The sequence below is a fragment of the Haliotis cracherodii genome, unplaced genomic scaffold (genome assembly GCF_022045235.1).
Source record: "Haliotis cracherodii isolate W230 unplaced genomic scaffold, xgHalCrac1.p SCAF_22, whole genome shotgun sequence".
Classification (NCBI taxonomy): domain Eukaryota; kingdom Metazoa; phylum Mollusca; class Gastropoda; order Lepetellida; family Haliotidae; genus Haliotis; species Haliotis cracherodii.
In genome coordinates, this window is record NW_027266278.1 from 1019610 (window position 1) to 1042093 (window position 22484).

Here is a 22484-nt window from a genome sequence, read left to right on the forward strand (position 1 = left end):
AACTAACTAGATATATTGTATATACATATATAATGATATGAGATTTGTGTCAACGCTGAATCCTTATCAGCATTCTGTTGTAACAATCAGGCACTCCCTTCCTCAGGAACTCAGGACAGCTGTATATACTAGTCCTCATGGACTCTGAGTTAACTTACTGTATTAGTTGTATGGAATATTGCATAAATTCAAGTGTGACATACACAAAGAGATGAACTTCAGATGCCTGCAAGTCTGGTAGCTAAGTCTTTTGTATGTTCCTGCAGAAACATAGAAACAGTTTTACAAATGGGCACCAGCTGCAACAAAGACAAAGCATCCTGAATAATCTCAATGTTCAGAAGGTGTTCTCGGATAGGTTACTGGGACATCTATCGAACACGCCAGCTTCGCGGAATCAACCGAACGTAACCGTCTTCGCGGAATTTCGTATGTCTCCTTGGCAGGTTGAATGTAACACTTGATTCCTTGAACGTGGCAGTTGAGAGTTAGGGCTGATAGGAGCAGGACACATCGCGAGATGTTCCTACTCATAGCTTGCGTGTTTTCAGAGCCCTACTTGGGCTATTCTTCCATGTGCATACTTCCATAACAGGGAAGTTCAATTTGTACATAATGTGTTTATTGTAAATATCTTGTGGGTTTATTAAAAGGGTTGAATTTCCGTTTTCAGTTCGTTTTCATTTGAGGGGTTTCTTTTCCTCACTTAATGGAAGTAAAGTTTGAAGTTCAGTGGTAAAACTATTTCTATTTTGCACTGTACTTTCTGTGGGAACTGTGATTGTAATTAGCAGCTATTGTTGCAAGACAAGGGAGCCAATCTAAGACAGTTCATGTATTGGTAGTGTCGACCGGCAAGTCTGCCAGACAGAATATGTAGCTGGTATTAGTGAATCTCAGTGCATTTGTGGTGCATTTGCGTAGATCCGTGGTGCACTGACTTCTCTTTACTTCTGTGTTTACTCAAAGTGTGTTTCATCATTTCGCCAACATTGGAAGGATAAACACTGAAATAATTAACACTTTCTGCAAGATTCTGAAAGGTGTATTGATCTGTATGCTATTAGCCTAAAAGCACACTATGTTTTAGCAATTATTCTAAAACACATGACAACCAAATGTTTGAAGAATTTTGTATAAGCATGGATGTGTTCATTTAACATTTTCTGGATTCAAGTGAATTAGTTCCCCATTTGGTTAAAATCAATGCAATGTGGAAGAACTTGAAGGCTGTTCACAGTTCTCAGGTAATGCGGATTTAGAGAGGCAAAAAACTGCTACAATCTGTTCATTTTGCTGAAACGTTTACGAGCATTTGTAGGTCACCATTCCCAGGATGCATCAGGTAGATGCATCAAATTCTCCTTCCTACTTCGTCACAGGCAATAAAACGTCAGACAATAGTTTACTTGATGGCATTTTCACCTGGGTTTGCTAGATCTACACACCATCATTGTACACAGGACTTTTTATCTTTCATCCCCATCTTTCTTTCAGGAAATATTTTGTAGGTCAAACAATTTGGTTTTGTTGAATTTATTCATTTAACCAATATTCTAAGACAGGAGAAGCCAAATACATAAACATGATATCAGATTTAAGTTGAGGTTCATTTCCAAAAAAGAGTGAGTGAGTGTGTGAGTGAATTTGGTTTTATGCCACTAAAGTTTAACAATATTCCAGCAATATCATGGCAGGGGACACTGGGAGCTTCACACATTGTACCTATGTCAGGAATCGAACCCAGGTCCTCGGTGTGATGAGCGAACGCCTTATCCACTAGGCTACCCAACTGCCCCTCCGAAAAAGAAACTTGCAATAAAAACTGTCACCAAAACAAATGTTGAAAACTAACAGCTTTCACTAAGATATCCACACTACATTTTGATTTTTACAAATATGTTAATAGCTTATAAAATACACCCACGCATTTGTTTATGGTGAACACATTCATTAGCATTCAGAATATTTATTCACTTTTCATTATTTTCGTGTCAGCAGATCATCCATTAATTCAGCCATGATGGCAGACAATTGCAGTGCATCAGTAGATGGATCAACTGTTACGACCAGATATCATTTATCTGTTATCAAATTCCTTTTCTCTCTGACGTGTTGTATATGTTTTTTCAATTAATAGATTTTAACATTTTAAATAATGAAGTGTACCATGCTCTTTTTTTTCGTCTCACATGTGCTGTTAATTTCACTATCAGCAAAATAACAGTCACACAAACACAAACCAATATGGTTAATTTATCCTGAGATGTCCCTCATGAACCATCATGCATGTGTGGATGCAAGTACAGTATTCAATATGGAAATCAATAGTTGTACCAAGGGCGCTGTAGCCTACCTGTAGCCAGTGAACCGTGACGTGACAGCAGGGGTTACCTCCCCCTGATGATGCACTGGATCAATATGATGGTACTAGCACTCGGGGTGAAATCACAGGGTAATGACTCATTCTGTTATGTTTTTTTAAATATGTTAGAAGGTTTGATAAGGCTAGAGTTGAATTGGATGAAAAAAAGATTAGGTATTACTAGGGCTGGGATAAAATTTACTACCTGGGCACCCACCCCCCTATTTACCCGACCCTACCCAGGTACCCGCTGTAGGTCTCAAGAGATAGTTACAATATGTCCGATTGGGAATGATTTAACTGTAGCCCTGGACAAAATGTATTTAGATACACATATATAATGATCTCACATGCCTACACTGAAGTTGACTGAACTTTTATCTTTATTTCAAAAATTGGGAGCATAGTCAGAAACAAGTGCGAACATCAGTGACTTGTAGTGTAAGCATGTAGTTCTAGATCATTTTTGTCATTAAACAATATATCACGTGACAAACCATGGGTCCGGGTAGTCCTGTGGGTACCTGGATCCTTCTCAGTTAGTACCTGAGTACCCGAGTTACCCATCCCAGCCCCAGGTATTGCTATTAGATATCAAATATAATTATTTAGTTTTTACGATCAATGGGTATTCATTTGAAGAAACATTCATGAATGACTTGACATATACCTTTTCAGTCTTAACTATGTTCTTGTTGGTCGTCCATTATTAACTCAGGGTGGAAGAGATAGGTGCAGGGGTCAGTTTACAAATTGCTGGATCAATGCAATGTACTCACAAACATTTAGAAATTATGAATACTTGAAAGACTGAGGTGGAGGTAGTCCACCCCTGGCTCCCTCACCCCACCCCCCACTACACAATATAACAGCCTTATAACCAGGGGTCCGGAAATGGTCATATGCGCCGGACATGTCCGATTGGGAATCTCAAATGTCTGATTTAAAATATTGCTTACTGGACATTTAATTTTTCTGTCCGGACATTTTAAAAAACAAACAGGGTCCAAATAATTGATGAGCGTTATTGTATCCCTTCAGCGAATTCAGGTGAATAAACAGGTAAAACAAACTTGGTCAATATAAAAGTATCAAATTTGATATAAAACATCATTAGACATGATGATTTACCATTTAAAATGTATTTCCTGCTCTCCAAGGTATTGTTTTATATGCAGAGATTAAAATTACCGTGTGTATTTTCTCGTAAACTAAGCTGGACAGCTGTGCACACGTTTCCTCCCAATCTACCAGTGATTCAGTTAAAACGTACCCTAAGATACAACTTCAAAGAATTTTGATGCAAAGGTCGGAAGAAATTGTATCTGAAATTATTATTCTATCCGGAATAATATATTCGAATATTGTGTTATTTTAGTTGCAGTTTCCACCATATATACTTAAAATTATAAGAACCATAAGCGTAGCACTTGGTACAGATGGAATGCAGGATACTTTTTGATGTATGTAACGATTTTGACCTGTCGCCGTAGGGACTTCCCGTGCAACATGTATTTCGATTGCGAAAACGTTATGTTGACATTTAATAGTCAAACTGCCTCATATATGACTTTAAGCGAGTCATGGTACAGCATTTATGATATGTGTATCCATTCTCTTGCAATAAAAGTTTGTTTCAAGGCGTCAATAGCGGTAATCTGACCATGGTTGCTGTAAATAACGGTGAGTTGTGCTATCTACCGATCACTTCGCATACGATTTCGCCGAAATTATTGTAAACATCATTATAATTATTGAATGAAATATTGAATAAAATTAATCAAATATTTGGATTACTCTAGTCCAGATAAAGAATGAACAAATTTTTATCACCATATATTATAATGATAGGATTAAATTGCGTATTTCATTTCGGATTTGTTGACTGGTATTTCCGGTGTTACGTGATTGCAGTGATCAGCTGATAATGTTTTCTGAGATGGGGAAAACATTGTGTCATTGGACAACTTGAGTTTATTAAAAATGTTAGTAAATTTTTGGAGCTATGCTTTACCGCGCGCTATAACAGAAGCGTGCAATAACGAGGGAACACTGTACGTAACAACTTGTAATGTGTGTGAAAAGTCGTAAAAAAATACGCTTTTTGAAGGGGGCGTGGCTTAAATGCAAATGTCCGATTGGGATTATAAATTTTCCGGGGCCCTGCTTATAACTATAATTCATGAAATAGCTCTAACAGTAAATAGCTGTAACAGTAAGTAGCTCTCTAGCAGTAAATACCTCGAGCAGTAAATAGCTCTAACAGTAAATAGCTCTCTAGCAGTAAATAGCTCTAGCAGTAAATAGGTCTGACAGTAAATAGCTCTAGCAGTAAATGGCTTTAACAGTAAATAGCTCTAACAGTAAATAGCTCTAACAGTTAATAGCTCTTACAGTAAATAGCTCTAACTGTAAATAGCTCTAACAGTTAATAGCTCTTACAGTAAATAGCTCTAACTCTAACTGTAAATAGCTCTAACAGTAAATAGCTCTAACTGTAAATAGCTCTAACAGTAAATAGCTCTAACTCTGAACAGTTAATAACTCTAACATTTAATAGCGCTAACAGTAATGTACCCAAACTCCCGTGTTGATAGAACACATCACACAAACACCAACTCCTGTGTTGATGGAACACATCACACAAACACACCCCAACTCCATACCAGTTTTATGTCCCCTTCATCCAAGCCGATCCAGCTCAGGAGGCTGGCTCAGGTGGTTTAGTATGTCCTGCATATTTTTCTTGTAAAACAGTTGCAGGAAAGCATTTGTGTTGCCATGGAAACCTGAAGAGTGGGCATATTTTTTAAATAGATCTGTAAACACTATCCAGTGGGACACTGAGATGCAGCACATACACACTCAGTAATAAAACCAGCCCAAACACTTCAATCTTCTCCGTTATACAACTTTCCAAGCTTTAGTCATGAAGATCTTGCTTATTATCTCGTTACCTTTCCAGAGAATGGGTGGCTGGTTGTCTTAGACACGTATATAACTAGAAGAACTGGAATTAGTGCAAGGTCATGGACTACTTATGGGGTCTATTTGTACCCAACTCATGAGAAACTTGAATTCAGTCTTAATATTTTCCTCATTAAAATATTGAGAATAGTTCTGTATATGTTGATCATGTTTTAATTATCAGCTGTTTTACTTTAGAATGTTGTCAATACTGTTATTGAGTGTATTTCAGGTGCTGTAGTAACTAACAGTATTTATTGTATTTCTCCTTTCAGGCTGCATAAGATATTTAAGTAGTCGTAAGTTAAGTATCATCATTAAAGCACCTTCTCAACTTCTTGTCGGTCAGGGCGGTCGGGTAGCCTGGTAGTTTAAGTGTTCGCCCATCACACCGAAGATCCAGGTTCGATTCCCGACATGGCCAGTACAATGTGTGAAGTCCATTTCTGGTGTCCCCCGCAGTGATATTGCTGGAGTATTTCTAAAAGCTGTGTAAAACCATACTCACTCACTCTTGGTGGTCAATCACAGTCTAAGCCCAGGTGTTCTCTTGATTGGCTAGTTTTATATCTTAGTGTCCTACTTTTAAGACCCTTTGTTTTCACCCCTGCACGTTGCATTTACACTTCACTGTGCCCTGGACTGGGGGAAGGAATAGTAATATACAGGTTAGTACCGGGAGTTAAAGTTATTATAGCATTGATGCCAGAGGGGTCCTGGAGAGGACTCCACCTAAAAAAGTACGAAAAACTGTACTTAACTAAGAAAGTGTTATCCCAAAATTAACATTTGTTACATTTGACCACTTTCTAAATGGCATTGTGTATTCATAGCTTTCAGCCATGGGAGCCGTGCCACTTTACACTTGTCAGAGGGGTACACAAAGTATGTGATCTAGACTACCAGTTGTCGGACTTCCAGTTTTTGTGAAAGCCTCGATGGTTTAGTGAGTGAGATCCTGACTTTGTGTGCTGGCGATAAGGTGCCTCAATCTAGGAATGTGGGTTCGAATCAACCTTAGAACAATCTATGTAGAAGAATCTGTACTTTACTAAGAAAGTGTTATCCCAAATATAACACTTGTTACATTGACTTCATTGTTATTCTAATTATTACGATATATCTGCCGAAATATACATGTATTAAAACAATGGATACCATATTCAATGCAACCAAGTGAAAATGACATCTGGTCTGTGAAAAGCAGATGAAAAGTAAAGCTTAACAATGGAGAGAACGTCTCAACTATCTGACATCATAGTTACCCGTAATAGGGACCGGCCATTTGATAATCTAGTGAGGGTTTTGTATAGAAATTAGTTAAATTTTTTCAGCTACAGTGACAAAATCAGATACTTTTTTTCATTTAAAACTTATAATGAGACTGTATTTTTTTTTAAGAAAAACACAATTATTTAATTTTTGTGGCAGGCAATTTAATTTTTTCAAGAATCTGAGGTATGATTAGTTTTTACAAAAAAATTTGGTGACATTTTTTGTGGTGGATAAATCCTAGCTCCCCACCCCATCCCACCCCATCCCACCCCGAACAATATCAAATGGCCGGCCCCTTAGTGACAAGACTGACAATTGCCTGATGCCAAAAATAGCCATCCAATCATATAACATGAATGAGAAGACCTCAGTGATTAGAGGGATGAAGATGGTGACAGAACGAAGCTGCGGTGGGGGATGGGACAAGGGTGTTTAACACAACAGAATGGACATAAAATACCCTTGGTAATCGAGGATGGACCTGACCAAGATTGGGTGTTTCACAGACAAAGCGGGAAACATCTGTGACTTGGGTTTGCTTCAATTAAACTGAAACTCCATGTTATAATGGAAATTCTGCCGAAAGTGTTGTTAAATACTCTCACCTAATTCTTTTCTTGACAACATTCAGTTATGGCATTGTTAAGGATGTCAGACAGCCATGCAATGTTCTGACATTTGTTTGTTAACGTTGTGAGCGATATGACTGTATGAGACTTTTGCTGAGTCGTGAAAATGGAAGATAAGACTTTTGCTTGTTTAGTTTGTGTTTTTGGTTTTGAGAAGATGTTTATCAACTGTTTATCATGTTTATGAATCAAATGTATGTGCAAATATTAAAATGAATGTTGGAAAGATATGTTTTTTTCGGAAAACATGTGTGTTGTTTTTGATACAATTTTGGTGCATATAAATAAACAATATTTAGGATCTAAAAAGAAATGAGTCATTTTGGTATCGTTTCCATGTCAAAGTTTTGGGTCAGTGAAGCTTGAAACCTTAGTGTTTACAGAAGGACAAAAACACCATAAAAACATGAGAAAATACTGAAATACAGGAAAGTAGGCCTAGTGGGGACTTGTGTCAACAAGCTAGGCTACATTGCCGATTTTGTGAAAAAAATGTACAGAATTGAACTGAATCAGCTGTTGACACCAGAAGCATCTTCATTAAGCCCTGATGGTTCACTGGAATCGGGTGTCTATGCTTGTCTCCCTGTAAGCGCTCATAGGAGGAAGTTTATCCCCAATTATGATTTTAATGAGAATTCCTGGGCAGTTATAGATGAATACTCTTCACTGTCCCATGCTTGTCTGAGATTCCAACTCCCTGAGTCTGGCTCCCTGTGTCTATTTTAGGGCTGACTATGGCCTAACCATACAGAACTACGGCAAACGGTGTCACATTTATTACTAAATCACTGATATCTTCAACTGTTTTAAAGATATTAATGATGTGTTTAAGATCTCAATAAATAATTAAACATATCTTGAATTAATTTCTGAGATCAAAAATACAATTGGCGGTACTGATATCTTAAAATGTTACTGTGATATCAACAAATTACTTCAGTAATTCCGTAATAAATGTGAAAACGGTTTGCCAGATGGGACAGGATGAGTTTCTGAAGCAGATTGCTGTAGACACTTTTAAAGAGATATCGACTTCTTGTATACATTAACAAATGTTCCTTACACGTTAGCCAAGAAGATGAGGCCACTTGAACCTCCAACAGTGTCTGAGTGGAGGCAGTTTGGAGTAAATTGTTGATGTAATGGTAAGTTAGCTTCTGATTGTGGCATCCTTAAACGGTGGGGCAGCACTACAGAAACATTATCTGTTAGGGAATGCAGTAGAGCTTTTTAATGTTTGATTTGGATACTGACAGTGTATAATGAAAGTCTTAAAGTAATGCCGTATCTGTGTTGGAGTACTTTCAGACTCACTTGGAGTAATGTCAAACTGATACTACAGAATGTGACCTACTTCTAGTAATGTCAAACCAATACTACAGAGTATGACCTACTTCTAGTGATGTCAAACTGATACTACAGAATATGACCTACTTCTATTAATGTCAAATTCATACTACAGAATATGACCTACTTCTAGTAATGTCAAACCGATACTCAACATGACCAACTGTTTCACTATCCAACTTCTCTTTTTTTTGTGTTACCTTGACCTTGTTATCCCTGAACTTTACAAGGCAAAGCCTGGTTAGAAAATATTTATGTGTCAACTACAGATCATTATGCAAAATTATAGAGAAATTATATATCAACTATAACATGCTTCAAGTCGGTGGAGTCACTCATATCTGTTGTTTCCAGAAGTAGATTCCACAGATTTTTGCATTGCTCATCTCACAAGGTCACACGAGGTCACACGAGGTCACACGAGGTCACGCAAGGGTGATGCATCCCTTAATTAAGCTCATAAACTTCCCCAATCCACAACTAGTTCTTGATTATCAAACTTCATCACTGATGAGCTGCTGAATGACATGGTCCTGTGACTGCATCACGCACTCGTGTCCTGGAGGTGATTAGTTGTGACAGATGTTGGGGATGATGTTTCCTGGATAAACCATGTGTCAGCTGTCAAAATGAACAGATTAAAATTTCATATTTTTTAAACATCCTTATTAGTTTCTAAGTGAAAACATATTGGAAATTTGGAAAAGTTAAATGTTTCACAATTTAAGTTAGAGAGGATGACAGCTGCTTGACCATGACTACAATGACATTGATATGGTTTCTGCCATAATCTGTTCTACAGAGTTGTGTCCCTTGGGTGCACCACTATCTGTTGGTCATGGTTCACGGTTAATATGGGTTTACCAAAATGGTAAATGTCTATGACCTAGCTACTTTGGCTGGTATTTCATTAAAACTCAATGCACTTAAGAATAACATTGCGATATATATATTGGTCCCAATCACACTACCCCCACCCAACACCATACTCACTCACTCACTCACAACCCTTGTTTTCACTCACTCACTCACTCGCTCACTCACTCACTCACTCGTAGTCAAGAGTTCACCCATATTTGTAGATAGTGATTGAATTTTTAACAAGATGATCTAAATATTTTGCTGTTTCTTGATAAACCAATAGTTGATATACACATTGGAACAATAGACAACAGTGCAACTCTGTGATGTACTGGGTACCTTTGCTGTGTGTCTTGGAGTAGTCAGTATATTTCTTCATTTCTTGTGACGTCAGTGGGGCAGGCTACACTCACCTTTTCGTGAACACCTGGTCTAATCACTATTTGATGGTGATTCATAAACACATGCTCATGATATAGTCAGAATCATACAAATCAACAATCAAGATTTCTCATGAACATCAAAAGGGTTTTGTCACTTTTATTGTAGACTTATCTGAGGCCAGTCATATTTCAATAAAATAGTTTTATAATATGTGATAGTCTAGTACCTTAATCTTAAACGACTGCCATTTTTATGGTCACTTGCCAAATACATGTTTCAAAACTCTCAAAGCACTGTGAAGATCTCCCTTTTTTAATCTTTTAATATGAAATATATCAGCACCATGTCGATAGTAGCCCTAAAACCCCTTGCAAGGCGGGGATGTTATTACTGTTATCAACTTTCCCTGATTCCTGGTCATATATTAGATGTAAAAAAGAAATAGAGAGGGATGTTATTCAACGTCTGATAACAATTCAGATAAGCAGATTTTGCAGAGAAATAAACTTTTTGTGACCATATCGTTATCGATGGAATAAGTTTGTATAAACACAGATGGATATTGATTGTGTTATGATAACATGTAATATGTAACATTAATACTTGAACTTTCTTCGGTTGCATCTCATTGGCGGATCCAGAAGACCAAATGTAATATGTTTCAGGCAGTAAAATTATCTGAGAGAGGATTTTGATATTTTTGAGCCCTCCAGTTAAAAAATGCTTGATTTGCCCTTGCATCTCTTGGGCGAGCCAGGATCCAATGATTGTGGTTTCAAATCTCAGTGTGTTTCTAGATTTATCACACCAAACTCATGCTGACATGTCTGAGATGTCTGAGACCTGCATCACTTTGGGCTTTCCTCCCACGTCAATCTGACACGCCGTGACGTAACTGGAATACTGTTCTATTCTTTGTTAAATCTAACTCAGTCCCTCTCTCAAGTTAATTCAAGAAACTTTAACATCTTTTGAATTATTCTGAAGTAAGCTATTTGTCAAACATGTAATCCTTTCCTCCAAGTCGTTGAAAGCACTTAGAAGTGATACACACAAGGAAGAGAATTTATGGATGTCAACTTCTTTATTACAAGGAACATGTTTCAGAGTATATACTTACTTCATGATGGGAGTAAGCACATACTCCGAAACGTTGCGTTCCTGATTATAAAGAAGTTGACATCCCCAAATTTCCTTGCCAATTGAAGTTCTTCCTGTCAGTTGCCCTCCTTCCCTCTGTGCTGTTGGTCAGTGACATGTCTCAGGTCTGTATGGCAGAACCAGATTCAGAACACGTCCAGCAGGAAACACACGCAGTAGCTCTGATGGCAATATTTACTGTATTGTATCTTGAAATTAATTCCTTCATTACAGCCAATATTATCTGTCTGAACTTCATAACAAAGCATTTTATACATTTTACAGCACATCCCATGTCCCCATGATAAAATATTGCAGCAATTCATTACAATCTTCACCATTGCCGCCATTCCAAAGAACACTGGCAACCAATCAGAATGTTGACATACTACATCTCCTTGTGGAGTGAGTGAGTGAATATGGTTTTATGCCACTTTTAGCAATATTCCCGCAATATCACGGCAGGGGACACCAGAAATGGGCTTCACTCAATGTACCCACTTGGGGAATCAAACCTGAGCCTTCGGCATGACGAGCAAACACTTCATCCACACGGCTACCCTACCACCCCGACCATGTGGAGATAGGCAAACGTAAAGGTTTCTTATCATCACAATGGTCCAATTTAAGCACTTTGCTTGTCTCAAACTATGAATAACTAATGACGCATATTTTTGACTATCTTTGTTGTTTTAAATTTCACTGTTTTCCAGTTACAGTTTTTGTCTACTTTCCCAAAACTACTTTTACTGAAAACAATTTTGAATTGAAAGACTCATTCAAATTGCAACACATACATCAAATCTCTGAAATAATAATCTGAATCTGTGTAAGCTTATGTAAATAACACCTCCCTCGCTGGCGGGGTAATTGTCCATGTAGATTATGTTCAATAAACTGTAACTGACACAGGAAGAGGCCACTTACACAAATAGTTCACAGTGTCACCTCAAATGTCAGATGATTTCATTTATGCTTCTGACAAACAATATTGGAATGTTATCATTTGGATTTTTGCTAACCGGGCTACATGTCCTAATGACAGCTGGCTAAATATGTCAGAAGTTGCATGCTCAAGCCCGAGTCTAGTCAAATGACATTCTGTCAGTAAACATAGTCAAAATAGACTGTATACTAACACTACTATTAGACTAACATCTAGTCTCTGAAATGAACAAATCGTACAGAAAAAAAACAGTTGTTAATTCATCTTATTAAAGATATAATAAAAAGGAGCCCAGAGACTTTCTTCATCTCTTGATACTGCAGTAATCTAGCCTTGCCAAATATCATAGACTTGCATGGGCTGTATTTGATATATTTGTATCAGGGTCTGTAAAACAGACTACACAACTATCTACTTTAAATGACCCCGAGACACCATTCGGGCAAGTGGACTCCAAAGATTTTGAGCCAGAAACTCGGTCTTTATGACTTATTGAAATATCGCTAGTTGATTGGCTGAAGTCACCTTCTTGTACAATCTCCTGCATGGTCGTGATGTCTGTTGCTTACACTTCGAGTTTCCATAATGAGGCTGCTGGATGGCAGAAGATAAACCTCATGTTCCTGTAAACTTGGCTGCACATAGTCCTGTGAACTAGTGATAACACAAGGTCTGACAAGGCCCCTTTTGGGTCCAGGTAGGTCCTGGGTGTCAGGATCTGTATTGGTTAAGATTGTCAGATGTGTTTTTATGAACTGATGAATTAGAACTATATATATACAAACTTTGTAGAGGCTGAGGTCGTACTGCTCTCCTGCACCAGGGAATAAATACATTTTTATGCAAATTATATGAATGGCGGGTTCTACCGGTAGGGCAGGACATGATGGCCCTTTTCAGGAACACCGGGTGTCGTCACTGATTTTCTTTCATGTTACAAAATGTTAATCTGTCAGGGCATGACAGGTTAACTATAATAATATAAACAAATCAGGTAGTCCTTAACTTCTTTTGATTAGTTATACATTTGATGATTTATTTGGATAACCTAATTCAAGAAATCTTTGCTAAATATAAATATTTTGCTATTTCTTTTTTTATAGATTATTTTTTTATATATAAATGGTAATCTACATGTCTAACGGTTTATTACATTTAGATGGATCAAGATAAGAAATTTGGCATGTTATAAAAAAGCAAAAAGATATTTGATATTGTTTTTAAAAATGTCCATAAAAAATTTGATGTGCTAGTAAACTGTCACCATAAGATTAAATCTGATTTCTCAAATTTCTGCAATCTTCAAATAACATATCAAATTGAAATATCTACATCATATATATCACATGCTATATACACATATCTTATCAGTCAGTAAACAGATTGTCGACATTGCAGAATGTGAAAGCAGAAATGCCATAATGAATTTTCCTGACATCAACATGGAGATGTGAACCCACACTGTGGAAAGGTTATCTGGGAACTGGCAGAGCAGAACACCTAATCTCCCCACAGTCCGTGACATGCGTTCTAGAACAGATAAAGGGCAGAACATTTACCCTGACGCAAGATGTCACTTTTTGTTGCAGACAGGAAGTGAGGTGCACATTGCATGATGGGAAGTCATGTGTTGACAAATGAGATAGCTTGTTTCTAAATGTGTCTCGTCTGACTTGTCAGGGTTGAACCATGCAGAGACTGACAGTACCAAGTTCATGTGTAAATTGATCTTTCATGTGATGCAGATAAAATTGACAACTTTTATTATTTTAACATCTGAGTTGCCTTAACACCCATTATAAGGTGCAAATCTGACACCTCAACCAGGTTTTATGTTGTCTTTGCTGGGCATTTAGAAGATGGAAGAACATGAATACATGACACTCTTTTGGGCAACTTCTGTTATTCTTTGTCACGGCGTTTCAGAGCTACTGCTTGCTCCTTCATCAGGTGAATGCTGAGTATTTGCATAGAGTGTTATTAGGGGCAGTGGGTAGCCAAGTGGTCACGCCGAAGACCCGGGTTCGATTACCAACATGGGTATAATCCGTGCAGCCCATTTCTGGTGTCCCCTGCAGTGATATTGCTGGAATATTGCTAAAAGCGGCGTAAAACCATACTCATTCACGCATAGAGTGTAACATGTTATATATAATGATGTGTTTACACACCACAAGGTGGGATGATTGTACAAAGATAACAATACAACAACAAAGTCAATGGTATCAACAGGAGAGGATTGAGTAAAGTACACTGGAGTTGTAGTGGTGACAAGGATCTGGCTAATGTGACACAAGCAATAAGGTCATCAAGATGTCCATTGTGGTTGATGATGTGATTATATCACAGTGGAGTACACACTGGGTAGGTAGGATGATGTGATTATATCACAGTGAAGTACACACTGGGTAGGAAGGATGATGTGATTATATCACAGTGAAGTACACACTGGGTAGGAAGGATGATGTGATTATATCACAGTGAAGTACACACTGGGTAGGAAGGATGATGTGATTATATCACAGTGAAGTACACACTGGGTAGGTAGGATGATGTGATTATATCACAGTGAAGTACACACTGGGTAGGTAGGATGATGTGATTATATCACAGTGAAGTACACACTGGGTAGGTAGGATGATGTGATTATATCACAGTGAAGTACACACTGGGTAGGTAGGATGATGTGATTATATCACAGTGAAGTACACACTGGGTAGGTAGGATGATGTGATTATATCACAGTGAAGTACACACTGGGTAGGAAGGATGATGTGATTATATCACAGTGAAGTACACACTGGGTAGGAAGGATGATGTGATTATATCACAGTGAAGTACACACTGGGTAGGTAGGATGATGTGATTATATCACAGTGAAGTACACACTGGGTAGGTAGGATGATGTGATTATATCACAGTGAAGTACACACTGGGTAGGAAGGATGATGTGATTATATCACAGTGAAGTACACACTGGGTAGGAAGGATGACGTGATTATATCACAGTGAAGTACACACTGGGTAGGAAGGATGATGTGATTATATCACAGTGAAGTACACACTGGGTAGGTAGGATGACGTGATTATATCACAGTGAAGTACACACTGGAAAGGTAGGATGATGTGATTATATCACAGTGAAGTACACACTGGGTAGGTAGATACCCTGGTCTCTGTTAATTGCTGGCTTCTTTCTTTGGATTTCAATGCTTTCTTGAAGTTTCCTCTTTTTTCTCAACGATGTTGGTATGGAGAATCTTGGTTTGTGGCTGGGAAATATGGTGGACAGGAGTCTTGATGAGATGGTCTCTACTCAAATACTCAGCATTCACCTGATGAAGGAGCAGGAAGTAGCTCTGAAACATCGTGACAAAGAATAAAAGACGTTGCTATTCATAAAAAGTATCCTGTATTTAGGTTTTGTGTGGTTGTGGTAACCAGACCTCTGAGCTGCTATCTAGACACGATGTTGATCTTGTCTTGTGTCTTCACAGGGCTACAACCATAGTGTTTTCCTTTACCAGCTTCCCAATGTGGCACATAATACCACGCTAACAACACTGCCATCATGTACCAGAATCATGATCGCACAAAGATTGCCACACAGTTCTCTTCCTAAACACTGCCTTTAAATGTGTGTACATATATTTACGATCATGCAACTGTCTATGTACATGTACTTATCGGGATGGAATCATTGAGAGGGTGTGTTATTTTTTTATAAAATTGATATTTTCAGGGAAGATCTGAGGTTAATGTAAAAAACCTCTTGATACACATGTTGTATGAAGAAAACAGACAAAAAGAAGTTTTTAGAAATCATTATTTACTATCACATAATAAAAACAAAATAAATAACATCAATTTTTAGAGTTTTTGCTTTTCCCCCAAACTAGGGTAGACTTGAAATAATAACATAATTTGTTGGCCTGTTTTAGTGTGCATAAACAAAAACACCTTGACATCCTGCGTAGGTCTCAGCAGCATGTGTTCTAGATCACACGATCTGTTCATGTTGTATGGAGGAACGCTGTTTTACATATCCGTGCAATGGCAAATGTTCACCTTGCTTCCGGACCAGAATGTCTGCTATGAGTTACAGAACATGTCAAGCATCCTCTAATTGATGTTACCACCAAACAGTTTGGTTTGTTTACCATGTCAGTAATTCAACCATGACACAGCAGAAGCTCAATGAGGCTGTGTTTTAAATGACTTGTAAGACTGATAAACATGTAACAAAGAACAATTAAGAAAAGAATAAATATATTTTATAACATGTCTTAGAGTTACCTCCCTTCCAACTCTGTCCTCTCAAGCTCCTTCCCAGCGTGTGACACTTTCGTTACACTCTCGGTAACATCGCTGCCACCAAGCTCCTTCCCAGCGCGTGACACTTTCGTTACACTCTCGGTAACATGGCTGCCACCAAGCTCCTTCCCAGGGTGTGACACTTTCGTTACACTCTCGGTAACAATGCTGCCACCAAGCTCCTTCCCAGCGTGTGACACTTTCGTTACACTCTCGGTAACATCGCTGCCACCAAGCTCCTTCCCAGCGCGTGACACCTTCGTTACACTCTCGGTAACATCGTTGCCACCAAGCTCCTTCCCAGCGTGTGACACTTTCGTTACACTCTCGGTAATAAGCTCCTTCCCAGCTTGTGACACTTTCGTTACACTCTCGGTAACATCGCTGCCACCAAGCTCCTTCCCAGCGTGTGACACTTTCGTTACACTCTCGGTAATAAGCTCCTTCCCAGCTTGTGACACCTTCGTTACACTCTCGGTAACATCGCTGCCACCAAGCTCCATCCCAGCGTGTGACACTTTCGTTACACTCTCGGTAATAAGCTCCTTCCCAGCTTGTGACACTTTCGTTACACTCTCGGTAACATCGCTGCCACCAAGCTCCTTCCCAGCGTGTGACACTTTCGTTACACTCTCGGTAATAAGCTCCTTCCCAGCTTGTGACACCTTCGTTACACTCTCGGTAACATCGCTGCCACCAAGCTCCTTCCCAGCGTGTGACACTTTCCTTACACTCTCGGTAATAAGCTCCTTCCCAGCTTGTGACACTTTCGTTACACTCTCGGTAACATCGCTGCCACCAAGCTCCTTCCCAGCGTGTGACACTTTCGTTACACTCTCGGTAATAAGCTCCTTCCCAGCTTGTGACACCTTCGTTACACTCTCGGTAACATCGCTGCCACCAAGCTCCTTCCCAGCGTGTGACACTTTCCTTACACTCTCGGTAATAAGCTCCTTCCCAGCTTGTGACACTTTCGTTACACTCTCGGTAACATCGCTGCCACCAAGCTCCTTCCCAGCTTGTGACACTTTCGTTACACTCTCGGTAATAAGCTCTTTCCCAGCTTGTGACACTTTCGTTACACTCTCGGTAACATCGCTGCCACCAAGCTCCTTCCCAGCTTGTGACACTTTCGTTACACTCTCGGTAATAAGCTCCTTCCCAGCTTGTGACACCTTCGTTACACTCTCGGTAACATCGCTGCCACCAAGCTCCTTCCCAGCGTGTGACACTTTCGTTACACTCTCGGTAATAAGCTCCTTCCCAGCTTGTGACACCTTCATTACTTTCTCGGTAACATGGCTGCCACCAGTGTGGGCGCGGCCAATTACAAGATTCTTGAAATTTGCCCTCTAGCCCCTAATGTAAAATGTTTATACTTTTGATTATATCTTTGGGAGTGCAATAATAGTGAATTTTCAAAAGGTTTACGACAAACCATATTTCCCAGATGAATTTAACTATTTGTTTGATTAGATTGGTTCGAGATTGCAGACGAACTGAAAATCAACCAACTTCTCCCTTACATTCTTACTGTACCAAGTATATGATAGTTGTAATGAAACAGAAATTCAAGTTGACAAACACGGAAAATAATATAGCAGGGGTAAGAGTACTCAACGGCATGGCAGTCATCACTTGTTTGTAAACAGCAGAGTTCAAACAGGAAGAGTTCAACTCCAAGCATGGTTGTCACCACAGTAGCGAGCTATGACTGGTGGCAACGATGGTATAGAAAGCTCTGCAAACGGGATAGAGCGCTTTGCTGTAAGGAGCTTGACTTGTCTCTCTTTTTCATTTCTGGTAAAAAGAAGTCTGTTCTCAAATTTAGTTTTATCCTAAAGTGCAAATGTCTGATCAGTCGATCAGGAACTAAACCCAGTCAAACTTTAAATTAACGCCTTATTACATCGACACTGTAGGCGAAGAATGACTTCCACTGACATGAATTGAAGACTCATGATGCAGAAACAGGTGCAGTCTCTTTGTCGATCTTGGTGATGAACGTCAAGTCAGTGAGATGCAGCTCGTGTTTGTCCGCAGGTGCGGCGAGGCTCATCGAGGTTTATCGAGGCTCATCGAGGCTCATCGAGGCTCATCGAGGCAGTTATAACCCAATCCAGAACATGGAACTGCATTTCACAGGAATGACATGAACTCACCTGCCCATAAAAGTATTTAAACAAATTAGTTTCAGCTGGAATTGAGGTTTCAAGCCTATACTTAAGTGGTTTTCTTTCTCCGAGCCTGACAGGCACATAGTTTCCTGTAAATCATGAATAATAAAGCATTTTGTTATTACAACCATATGAACCGAATCAGTCAGGGTTGTCAGTCACATGTCTTTGGTGCAAACAAATTTAGAATTACATGCAGTTAGATGCAGTTAGCACCAGAAAACCTCTTGCAATGATGGAAATAGAAGAATGATAAGGTTCTGTTTTGGGATCATAATTGTTTTGATGAAAAATATGATTTTTCTCATTTGTTTTCCTCAGTTTAATAGTTTTTTGTAAATGTTCACGATTTCAATTTTTTCATTGATGTAAAACATGTAAAAACAGTTTTGCAAACCAATTCTTTTCTCGTTTCACTGACTTACTTGGTCAATATATGCTAAAATGTCAAAGGCAGTAAATACAAAAATGATTAAATGTACAGTCAGGGCTGATCTGAGGCTATTTGCAGAAAAAAGCAACTTGCCTAATAACCTTCAATTATTACATTAAAAATATTTAAAAAGTGTTCTCGATGAGCAGAATTTCAAGATGTTCAATAATATGTTTTTTTTATGTGTAAGTTAAGTTCAGGATCATCTGAGAACAGTGATTGATTGATTGAGTGTTCACCCCCCAACCTGAACGTCCGTGAGTGGGCCTTCAAGATACACTCGCCATCAACCCTGGCATCAACCCTGGCATCAACCCTGGCATCAACTCTGGCAGTTGCCTGGAGTGAGTAATGACCAGTATCTGTAGTAGCATGTTGCTACAGGCCTGTAGTATGTAGCAAGCAGAAATGATTAGACCAGTTGGGCTTCTACAACCCTGCCAAATTAAAGCACATCTCGTTAGGTCTGACGGATTAATTAACCATAAAATCCCCCCATGTGACCCGAGGTGCTGCCCTGATGATTCACGGTGTCAGGGGATGTGTCAAAGACATTTCAGGCAAATTAAAGAATGCAAGGGCGGATCTAGCATTTTTAGAAAGAAGGGGTCCAAAATATCAAGATCCGCTTTAACCACTAGGCTACCCGACCGCCCCTTTTCAAAGATAAGATGTCTAAGATATCAATCAACAGTTATGTATGTGAAGCAAATTGTATTTTATTTTTTAAAATATTAATACAAATTTTGTCACAAAAAATACAGTCATATAAACGATTCTTTGAGTGCTGACTAAGTGCCACTTATATATAACAGTGTATTTTTAGAATATAATATCGCTAACTTGATATATTTCCAACTGAAAATCAAACATCTGATAAAATCAACAGATAGGTATTGTTTCCTTTGCTCCTCAGTATATCTTGTACTGTATGTCATTTCCCTCTTGTCTCCTAAGTACCGTGTGTGGTATGGACAGCTACCCCCTCAAAACCCCACCCCGCACTACTCCCGCCCACGAAGGGGGATATAGGAATGGGTGCTGACAATCTGTCTGTTCATCTTTCCATTCATCCGGTCAGTCAAGAGATTTATTTCTCAAACATCGTTCAATATTTCTTAACCAAATTGTGCACAGTGTAACCATGAACTGGTGCCTTTTGCTATTTAGAAATTTTTTAAATTTGTATCTATTTCTGTTTCCATGACATCAAATTCCAATCAATGAAGGCTTTACTTCCAGAGCATAAGTCCTGAACCATTTGTATTTCCTCACTTATCAATTATCTGGTCAACTTTCATGTTTTTGATTTTTTTTTGGTCTTATGTATATTTTCAAAACAAATGGAAAACCTGTGTGTATCTGATAGCCACAGCTTCCTCCTGTGATCCTCTGACAGTGGCACCACCTTACTGGGATGGCTGGAGGTCTGAGTCACCTAGTAGTGTGTTCATCAGTTTTTGGTTAAATGTCAGGGACTTTGTGGTCAAGGGTTGGTTGGTTTGTTGTTTAACGCCGCACTCAGCAATATTCCAGCTATATGACGGCGGTCTGTAAATAATCGAGTCTGGACCAGACAATCCAGTGATTAATATCATGAGCATCGATCCACGCATTTGGGATCGATGACATGCATCAACCAAGTCAGCGAGTCCCGATCCCTATCCCGTTAGTCGCCTTTTACGACAAGCATAGTCGCCTTTTACGGCAAGTATGGGTTGCTGAAGACCTATTCTACCCCGGATCTCCACAGGTCTGTGGTCAAGGGCTAGAGACTTGCACTCAAGGGAACATTCAACTGGGAGGGATATCAGTATTTCATGCTTGTTTTTTCAATCAAACAATTTGCGTGATCAGATTAAGTTATTTAGATTATGTCAGAATAGTTGGTGTTAAGTACAGCCCAGTGGACGGTTCAATACAGACTTGTGATAGTCCTAGATCTCTAGTGCTGTTGAACAAGGTGTTGAATGTGTGAGAGAGATGATACAAGTTCCTGTTGAATGTGTAAGAGAGATGGTACAAGTTCCTGTTGAATGTGTAAGAGAGATGGTACAAGTTCCTGCTGAACATGTGAGAGAGGTGATAGAAGTTCCTGTTGAATGTGTAAGAGAGATGGTACAAGTTCCTGTTGAATGTGTGAGAGACATGGTACAAGTTCCTGTTGAATGTATGAGAGAGATGGTACAAGTTCCTGTTGAATGTGTGAGAGGGATGGTACAAGTTCCTGTTGAATGTGTAAGAGAGATGGTACAAGTTCCTGTTGAATGTGTGAGAGACATGGTACAAGTTCCTGTTGAATGTATGAGAGAGATGGTACAAGTTCCTGTTGAATGTGTGAGAGGGATGGTACAAGTTCCTGTTGAATGTGTGAGAGAGATGGTACAAGTTCCTGTTGAACATGTGAGAGAGATGGTACAAGTTCCTGTTGAACATGTGAAAGAGATGGTACAAGTTCATGTTGAATGTGTGAGAGAGATGGTACAAGTTCCTGCTGAATGTGTGAGAGAGATGGTACAAGTTCCTGTTGAATGTGTGAGAGAGATGGTACAAGTTCCTGTTGAATGTGTGAGAGAGATGGTACAAGTTCCTGTTGAATGTGTGAGAGACATGGTACAAGTTCCTGTTGAATGTATGAGAGGGATGGTACAAGTTCCTGTTGAATGTGTGAGAGAGATGGTACAAGTTCCTGCTGAACGTGTCAGAAGGATGCTTTCCAGCTGTTACCTCCAGGTGGCTGTCAGTCAGCAGCTGTCTTGTCAATAGTTTCTTTTAAAAAACTACCCTTGATGTTTGAGTAGAAGAATTTAACCTTTTTCCAAGTGGGTGATATTCCTGTCTTGTCTGTTTCTCCCCTCTCTACACCCTGTACACACACATTGTGCACATCGTCAGTACGTTGTCAGGGAAGGAAGTTTTTTGCTTCCCCATGAGGTTCAACTCATAATGGAGTTTTTCTGTTAGTATAATATCACGGCTTGAACTTTCAGACTAAATAATTTGTTCACTTTGACGGTAAAAATATGACGCAAAACATCTTTTTTAACATCTTTAGATTGCCTTTTTGTTTGAAATTTTATTTTAAGATCTTATTTTTATGGAAATTACTTTCAAATCATCCCAGCTCGGTGGTACGAAATTGAAAACAAGGAGTTCTTTCAGTGAGTGAGTGAGTGAGTGAGTGAGGTGTTGGGTGGGGGTAGTGTGATTGGGACCAATATATATATCGCGATGTTATTCTTAAGTCCAACAGAGAGTCATACGACTCTTGCTCAGAAGTTGTTTGATCAAGGTTACAACATTTAAGGCCTCAGTAAAGCTTTCAAAAAGTTTTAAGGTAGACATGTGGAGGACATTTCCACATTTGACGCATCAGTGACAAACATGATGTCTGATGCAATTTCCCTATTTTGACTTGTACCATATGTTCCTATGTTTTTTTCAGGTGAACAATTGACCTGCCTGTGCATGTGTTTGTGACAGGTGCCACCGGTGGGCCAGGATATGCTCACCTTTTCGCAAACACCTGGTATCAGGACTATTTGATAGTGATTCATGAACACACGCTCATGCTATAGTCTGATTCATACTATCGACTCAGCTTTATGCAGAGACCTCTATTGGACATGGAAAGGGTTTTGTC

General features: G+C 39.0%; 1 protein-coding gene across 1 annotated transcript in view; it reads left to right on the forward strand.

The window, feature by feature from the left end:
• The window catches only part of LOC139471143 (ADP-ribosylation factor 3-like), a 56058-nt gene that overhangs the window by 19895 nt on the left and 13679 nt on the right, over positions 1 to 22484 (forward strand). The window lies entirely within an intron of this gene.